At 39.8% G+C, this 8,970-nt stretch overlaps 1 long non-coding RNA gene across 1 annotated transcript in view; it reads right to left on the bottom strand.

Moving 5' to 3' along the window:
• LOC309625419 overlaps positions 1–8,970 on the bottom strand; it is a 606,027-nt gene that overhangs the window by 463,923 nt on the left and 133,134 nt on the right. The window lies entirely within an intron of this gene.

Here is an 8,970-nt window from a genome sequence, read left to right as displayed (position 1 = left end):
TATGAAGCACTTACCAAAGCCAGGCACCGTTCTAGCACTTTGTATTCACTCATTTAATTCTCACAACAGTCCTAAATGTAGGATTTATATCCACCCCCAACCCTACCTCCCAAATTTATGGTTGAGCAAATTGAGGCACAGAGAGGTACGGTAACTTGCTCAAGCTCACAGAGTAGGTAGGTGGTAGAGTTGAGATTCAAACATAGGCAAGTCCAGCCCTGGGGCCCACTCCTGAAACACTGTAATGTGGCTGCGCTGAGAAGGAATATTGGGTAGAGGTGGGGAGGATAAGGGGAGGAGGTATGTAGAAGGAATGAGGCTGCACAGTGAAGTAAAGATAGCCGCAGATTCTTTGCCACTCTTCCCTTCAGGAGATGGAGTCCATCTGGGCTGCCCCATGACTCGCTTTGACCAATAGAATGTAGCAGAAGTGACATTGTGTAGGATACAGGCCTAAGTTTGGAAAGGTCCAGTAGTTTCTGCCTTTCTCCAGTTGGAAGCCAGATATAAGGAAGTCCAGATTATCCTGTTGTAGAGGCCACATGGAGGAGCCTGGAGGATGAGACATCTCTTGGGTAGGGACCACATGGAGGAGCCTGGAGGTGCCCTAGCTGACAGCTCACAGCCCCTAGTCATGTGAGAGAGGCCTTAAGGAACTTCCAGTGCATCTTCGCTGCCAGCCAAATGGAATCATGTGAGTGAACACAAGTGAGACCAACAGAAGAACCACACAGTCAAATCACAGAATGGTGAGAAATAAGAAATCATTGTTTTAAGGCACTAAGTTTTAGGTTTGTTACACAGCAATAGTTAGCTGTTGCAGATGGTTGTTGAATTACTTGACGTTAAAGTTCCTTCTTCCCATGAAAATTTGTGAATTGGTAAAGTGAGATAGGCAAATGTGGCTGGAGCAGAGTGCCTATGTAGGAGGAGTATGGTTAGGACTAGATGAGGAATTTGAACTTTGGCTGGTAGGTTCTGAAGATGGAAGTGAAAGGAGGTGACATGAGAAGGTCGTTTTTTAGGGAGGCTAACACAGTGGCAGCATATAGAACAGACGTGTGAACGTATAGAACACATGTGAAAAAGAAGCAGCCAGGGGGATGGGATAGCTGAGCCAAAAATATGCAGTTAAAAATTACTGAGCACCAAGTCACCAAATGCAGAACCAATCATTCAGTTTTTAAAGCACAGATGTTTTCTGCTTTAACTACAGACTCTATCGACTTCATTTTTTCCAACTCTAAATGTTCTTGCTTTTAGAAATCCATGGGAAAATATATGGTATGCGATGGAGAGCCTGGGTTTTGTTTACCACAAACTTGGTTTGAAGCCTATTCTCTGCCACCTTCTAGCTATGTGACTATGTCTTAGCTTTCTCATATGTAAAATGGGCATAGTGATACTTGCCTCACTTGGGTATTACAGAGATAAGAAAAGATGATGTCTGATTTTGGTAAATAGCTAAAATGCCTACATAATGCAAAGACTCTGATGACTGTGTCTCTTTCACAGAACAGTCCCTGTTGGGAGTGTCAGGTGGGTGGGTGGCTCTTCCTATCTCCATGTAGGAACCCTTGGTAAGAGCCATCTTCAACACATGCCTTCCAAGGTTATTCTGGGCATGACCTTTCCAACTAGGAGGGAGGGGGATGAGTATGGAGGGGCACATCTAGGAAGTTGTATGGTGCTGGCCCAGAAGTGACACATGCTTCTACTCACATTCCATTGGCAAGAACACAGGCATGTGGCTACCCAGGCTACAAGGAGGGCTGGCAACTCCCATCTACAATTCTATTCAATGGAAGAGAGAGGGGAGAGAGAGCTGGGTACTGGTTAACCTGACCAAGCTACCCAACCAGCCTGACAATATCTACCACCAGACTGCACCCAGGACAATTAAGTCAGCATCTTTTGGGGTGCAGCCTGGGCATCAGGATTTTTATATCTCCTCAAGTGACTCTAATGTGCAACAAAGTCTGAGAACCACTGGCTTAAGCCACCACTGCTCGGGCTTGCTATTACTTGCAGCCAAAAGCATTTCTAAATTACAGGTTCTCTGGGGCTATGCTTCTCAACTTTGTGTGCACGCTAGACTCACCTGGGGAGCTTTAAAAAATTTCAGTGTCCAGACTGTACTCCAGACCAATCACATCAGAATTTCTGGGAGTGGGACTCAGGCACCCGTAGTGTTTAAAGCTCTCCAGGTGCTTTCAACATGCAGGAAAGTTTGAGGACCACCACACTCAGAAGAGGAAAATTATTGGAGATATATCTTTGCACACTTCTCTGTCTCATGGTTTAAGACCACACTTCTCAAGCTTCCACGAGCATAGGAGTCACTTGGAGTCCTTGTTAAAATGTAGACTCTGGGACTTCTCTGGTGGTGCAGTGGTTAAGAATCCACCTGACATTGTGGGGGACACAGGTTCGAGCCCTGGTCTGGGAAGATCCCACATGCCATGGAGCAACCAAGCCTGTGTGCCACAACTACTGAGCCTGCGCTCTAGAGCCCACGAGCCACAACTACTGAGCCCACGTGCCACAACTACTGAAGCCTGTGCACCTAGAGCCCGTGCTCCGCAACAAGAGAAGCCACCAGCCCCCACTCACCGCAACTAGAGAAAGCCTGTGTGCAGCAACGAAGACCCAATGCAGCCAAAAATAAAAAGATAAATAAATTTATTAAAAAAAAAATGCAGACTCTAATTCAGCAGGTTGGAGGTGGGGCCTGAGATTCTGTGTTTCTAACAAACTCCCAGGCAAGGCTGACCAACTGGTTCATGGACCACACTTCAAGTAGCAAGGGGTAAAGCAACCATACTGAGTTCTGCAACACTACATTACAATTTAGTAGTTCCACGAGTAAAGATTTTTGATAATCTATACTGATATACTTTCTTGTTCTTTCCTTCAAGGGAACCATCTCCCCATAAAAACACAACGAACACTTCCATATCTTAAACTTGTTAGAGGGCTGTTTCAAATTATGCCATGAGACATCCCCCAAAGAGGAATATTTAATTGCTATCCTCTTTTTGAGAAAAAATGATTTGGCCTTTTGTCCAAGGAAGTTAGAAAACTGTGGGAAAAGAAAGTTCGTGTCATCATTTTTTATTTTAAAATAAAGTTTCTCACATTAATAAATTTATGTCTTTAAAGTAATAACAAAGCACAGACAATAACTTTTGGAAGAAAATGTAGGAATGCTTTCTTAAAAAGGACACAAAATAAGTACAAACCGCAAAGGAAATGGGTAAGTTTGACTGAACTGGAATTAAAACTTCTGTGCATCAAAGCCCATTAAAACTGTAAAAACACAAGCCATGTCCATTTCCTCTTCTCCCATTCTTTCTTGAACTTTATTCAGGCTTCCCCTACTCCTATTCTTCCAAACCGACGCTTACCAATGTCTGATAACCCACCCTTTGAGGAACCCACTGTTCAATGCTTGGGCCTCAGCTAACTTGATTTTACTATTCTCAAGAAATTTTGTTCACTTGATCTACAGAATACATATCTCGTTCTTTTTTAAATTAGGTTTTTAAAAGAGATAAATTAGGAGTTTGGGATTAACATGTATACACTACTATATATAAAATAGATAAACAACTAGGACCTACTGTATAGCACAGGGAACCATATTCAATATCTTGTAATAACCTCTAATGGAAAAGAATCTGAAAAAGAATATATATCTACTAATATATATATAATGTATATATATAAGCGCTTAAAGGCTTATAAATAAAACACTAAGGCCCATTGTCCCATTCTTCACCTCTCCTGATTCCTGTTTCTCAGTGGCAACCACTTTTAACTCTTTAGCTCTTTCTTCCAATATTTAAGTGAATAATATTCTTAAATTGCTATTGTTTGATTTATCAATTTTACATTGATATTAAATTAATATTACCTCCTGACTTCCCAGCAGAATAGAGTAGATGAAAACTTGGCTCATGCCCCCGTCTCCCCTACGCCAAATGCACACGCGCAAGCACGTACACACGTGCATTTTCAATTCCCTAATTAAATCTGATCGAGTATATCTGATAACTGTCAATTCCATTTTCCCCTATGGAAAACAGCTTTCTCCCTGAGATTTCCATCTTCTCCCTTCACTGTTGTCTTAGGAACTTCCTCTGCTTCTCTCCTGTGATGAATCTCCTTTTCTTGGGTTTCCTATTGTCCTCTTTCGTGGTTAACTCCCTTGCAGATTGTCCAATAGCTTCCTGAGAAAGGGTGGAAGACAGGCGAATCTTTGAGGATTTTTCTATCCTCAAATTTGATGCATGAATTAGCTAGAGGGAGAATTCCAGTTTGAAAATCATTTTCCTGAGACATGTTCAGGTACTGGTCCCTTGTCTTTTACTTCAGAATACTACTCTTCCTTCTCTTCCTGCTTCACTGGCTTTTCCTTTTTTTTTTTTTTTTTTTTTTTGCCAGTTTCTCTTCTTCCTAAAGACCTCTAGTGTTGGCATATCTCATGGCTGAGTTTCTAGACATCTTTTCCTCTTTACCTTCACCCACTGCTTAGCTGATCTCAATCAGTTCCAAGGTGTTCAATACTATCACTATGTTGATGACTTGCATTCACTTCATTCCAATATTCACAAAAGTCTCAACCCATTAAATCATCAGTTCAAGACCAAAATCTCATCTAAATTTTATCAGCTCAGAAGTCCTATATCTCATCATCTAAATCATCTAAAGGGACGGGAGAGACTCTGGGACAATCATTCCTGGCACAAAATTCCTCTCCATGTAGACTGATGAAACTAGAAAAGTTAACTGCTTCCAAAATCCAGTGGTGGGACAGGCATAGGGTAGTGGTTATAGACATTTACTACAAAAGGGAGAAAACAGACGGTAGAAGGGAATCACATGTCCTAAGCAATAATAAAATCCAGGAAAGCACATTCCATTAGCTTTCAAGGCCTGGGAATAACCATCTGTGGCTCAACTTGGGCCTGTGGCTCTGGCCCTGGGGCCAAGATTATTACACCAGCCTACCTAAACTAGCACACCTAGTTCCTTTCTGTCTTACCCTGCCTTCTCTTCCTTGGTAATACTTGTAACCACCTGACATACAAATTTATTTGTTTATTGTCTGTCTTCCTCCTCCCTGAACTATCGCTCTTTTTTTTTTTTTTAACATCTTTATTGGAGTATAATTGCTTTACAATGGTGTGTTACTTTCTGCTGTATAACAAAGTGAATCAGCTCTATGAATACATATATCCCCATATCTCTTCCCTCTTGCGTCTCCCTCCCACCCTCCCTATCCCACCCCTCTAGGTGGTCACAAAGCACCGAGCTGATCTCCCTGTGCTATGCAGCTACTTCCCACTAGCTATCTATTTTACATTTGGTAGTGTATATATGTCCATGCCACTGTCTCACTTCATTACAGCTTACTGTTCCCCCTCCCCATGTCCTCAAGTCCATTCTCTATGTCTGCGTCTTTATTCCTGTCCTGCCCCTAGGTTCTTCAGAACCATGTTTTTTTTTAGATTCCATATATATGTGTTAGCGTATGATATTTGTTTTTCTTTCTGACTTACTTCACTCTGTATGACAGACTCTGGGTCCATCCACCTCATTACAAATAGCTCAATTTCGTTTCTTTTTATGGTTGAGTAATATTCCATTGTATATGTGCCATATCTTCTTTATCCATTTATCTGTCGATGGACACTTAGGTTGCTTCCCTGTCCTGGCTATTGTAAATAGTGCTGCAGTGAACATTATGGTACATGACTCCTTTTGAATTATGGTTTTCTCTGGGTATATGCCCAGTAGTGGGATTGCTGGGTCATATGGTAGTTCTATTTTTAGTTTTTTAAGGAACCTCCATACTGTTCTCCATAGTGGCTGTACCAGTTCACATTCCCACCAACAGTGCAAGAGGGTTCCCTTTTCTCTACACCATCTCCAGCATTTATTGTTTGCAGATTTTTTGATGATGGCCATTCTGACCGATGTGAGGTGATACCTCATTGTAGTTTTGATTTGGATTTCTCTAATGATTAGTGATGTTGAGTATCCCTTCATGTGTTTGTTGGCAATCTGTATATCTTCTTTGGAGAAATGTCTATCAGAATGGGAGAAAATATTTGCAAACGAAGCAACTGACAAAGGATTAATCTCCAAAATATACAAGCAGCTCATGCAGCTCAATATCAAAAAAACAAACAACTCAATCCAAAAATGGGCAGAAGACCTAAATGGACATTTCTCCAAAAAAGATGAACTACCACTCTTAAAACATAAGCTCATTGAAGGCTGTGTTTTGTTTGCTACTCTATCTTCAGTACCTGTGATAGTATCTGGTATATAGTAGGTACTCAATAAAGGCTTGTTGAATGAATAAATACATGAAAGAATGAATGATGGAAAAGAAATAGGAGATGAAAATTAGCTTTCTCTAGAGAACTCTTTGGCAATATCCAGTAAGTTTGAAGATGTACATACCTTTCATCCAGCAATGCAACTCTTAGGAATATATGTTAGAGAAACTCTTACACAAATGCCTAAGAACATATGTACAAGAATTATTATTGCTACCTTATTTTATAATAGTGAAAAATTGGAAACAACTGAATATCCACTAATATACTTATTGAGTGCTATTCATGTACTAGGTACCATCCCAAATATTGGTAATAAAGTGGTTGATATATCAAAAGTGGTTGCTGAAAAGTTAAATTTAGGAATTAAGATTATTGACACCTCAAGAAGCTTACATTCTAATGGGAAGAGAGAGACAGGAAGCAAATAAGTATATAATATGGCAGGTGAGGTTAATGCTGTGAAGAAAAATAAAGGGTCAGATTGTGACTTGGGGCATTTATGTGATGCTTTTAAAATCTAACTGGTTAGCAATTGTACAGGTAGGAGATTTTATTGGGGAACTTAATTTAAGTCCAAAGAAATTCTCGGTTTCATTCAACATTTTCACTGATTGATTTATATAGTATACTAAAATATAACATCTGTGAAATCCCTGGGGCTACTATCAGTGTGTTTCTTCTAATCATCCTATCTGAGCATCGAACCCTTACTAACTGAGGAGCTCTCCTTAACTTAGAGTCACATTGAGGAACACAGTTAATGATTCTGGTAGAACTGACCCAAAAGGGACTTTACCAAAGACAAGCAGAGTCTTTAGTATAATATTTAAGGGGTAAATTTCAAACAAATACAAAAGTCAAAGTAATATTACATTGAGTACCTGCATATCCTTCTAGTTTCAGTAATTGTAATATTTTGCCATATTTTCTCTCTCATTTTCTCTCTCAGCCTCCCCCCGCCCCGCCCCACATACAAACACATATATTTGTTGTAGCACTTGAAGGTAAGTGCAGACATCATGATACTTAATGTTAAATACTTCAGCAGCGTCTCCTAAGACTAAGGACATTTTTCTACCTAACCAAAACACCATGATCATGTCTGAGAAATTATTACTAATTCTCTTATATCTTCTAATATCCTGTTCATATTCAAATTCCCCAGTTGTCCCCAGAATGTCTTTTATATCCATTTAAAAAATTGTGATCAAATCTAAGTTCATGCATTACTATATTTGGTAACTTTTAAGAGTAATCCACCTTAAGTGCGTATTGCTAAGTAAAATAAATCAATCTGAAAAGGCTACATACTGTATGATTCCAACTCTATGACATTCTGGAAAAGGCAAAACAATGGAGACAGTAAAAAGATCAGTGGTTGCCATGGGTTTAGGGAGTGGATGGAAGGATGAATAGGTGGAGCACAGAGGATTTTGGGGGGCAGTGAAACTATTCTGAATGATTCTGTAATGGTGGATACGTGATCTTATACACTTGTCAAAACCCATAGAATGTACAACGCAAATAGGAAAATAGTAAACCCTAATGTAAACTATAGCCTTTAGTTAATAATAATGTATTAGTATGGGTTCATCAATTGTAACAAATATAAAATTAATATAAGATGTTAATAATAGGAGAAATTACAGGGATTGGAAGAGGGTATATGGGAATTCTGTGCTTTCTGTTCAAATTTTCTGCAAACCTAAAACTTCTCTATAAAATAAAGTATACTAAATTAAAAAAAGAATACTTCTGGGCTTCCCTGGTGGCGCAGTGGTTGAGAATCTGCCTGCCAATGCAGGGGACACGGGTTCGAGCCCTGGTCCGGGAGGATCCCACATGCCGCGGAGCAACTGGGCCCGTGAGCCACAACTACTGAGCCTGCGCGTCTGGAGCCTGTGCTCCGCAACAAGAGAGGCCGCGACAGTGAGAGGCCCGCGCACCGCGATGAAGAGTGGCCCCTGCTCGCCGCAACTAAAGAAAGCCCTCGCACAGAAACGAAGACCCAACACAGCCATAAAAAAAAAAAAACAAAAAAAAAAACAAAAATAACCCAACACAGCCATAAATAAATAAAATAAAATAAAATAAAGAATACTTCTGCTCTTTTTATTACTTTGACTTTTTGAAGAATCTGAGACTAGTAATTACCTTATAGAGTATATTCTGAATTTGTCTTATTGTTTGCTCATGATGTTCTTAACTTCCCTTTCTCCTCAATTCCCCGTGATCTAGACAAAGCTAGGTCTCAAGGCTTGATTGGATTCAGGTTAAACATTTTTGACAAGAATACTTCAGAGATGTTGTGAACTTCGTGTTGCATCATATCAGGAGAACATGCTGTCAGATTGCCACACTCTTACTGATGTTAAGTTTGATTACTTGGCTAAGGTAAGATCTGCCAAATGTCTCCTTTGTTAAAGGAACATCTTTTTTCTTTGCAGTAAATACTCTGTACAATGATATTATCTAGTCTCTCAGCAACCTTTCACCTGATAGTTTTATCATCAATTGATTGTTCTTGCTTTAATCAAATATTACATTAGGAGTTGCAAAATGGTTAGTTTTCTAACTATCATTATATCAACATTTCTTATCCAGCATGTCTTCTTTC

The sequence above is a fragment of the Balaenoptera borealis genome, assembly GCF_965194805.1.
Source record: "Balaenoptera borealis genome assembly, chromosome: 3".
NCBI lineage: Eukaryota > Metazoa > Chordata > Mammalia > Artiodactyla > Balaenopteridae > Balaenoptera > Balaenoptera borealis.
This window is presented reverse-complemented; position numbering and strand designations above follow the sequence as displayed.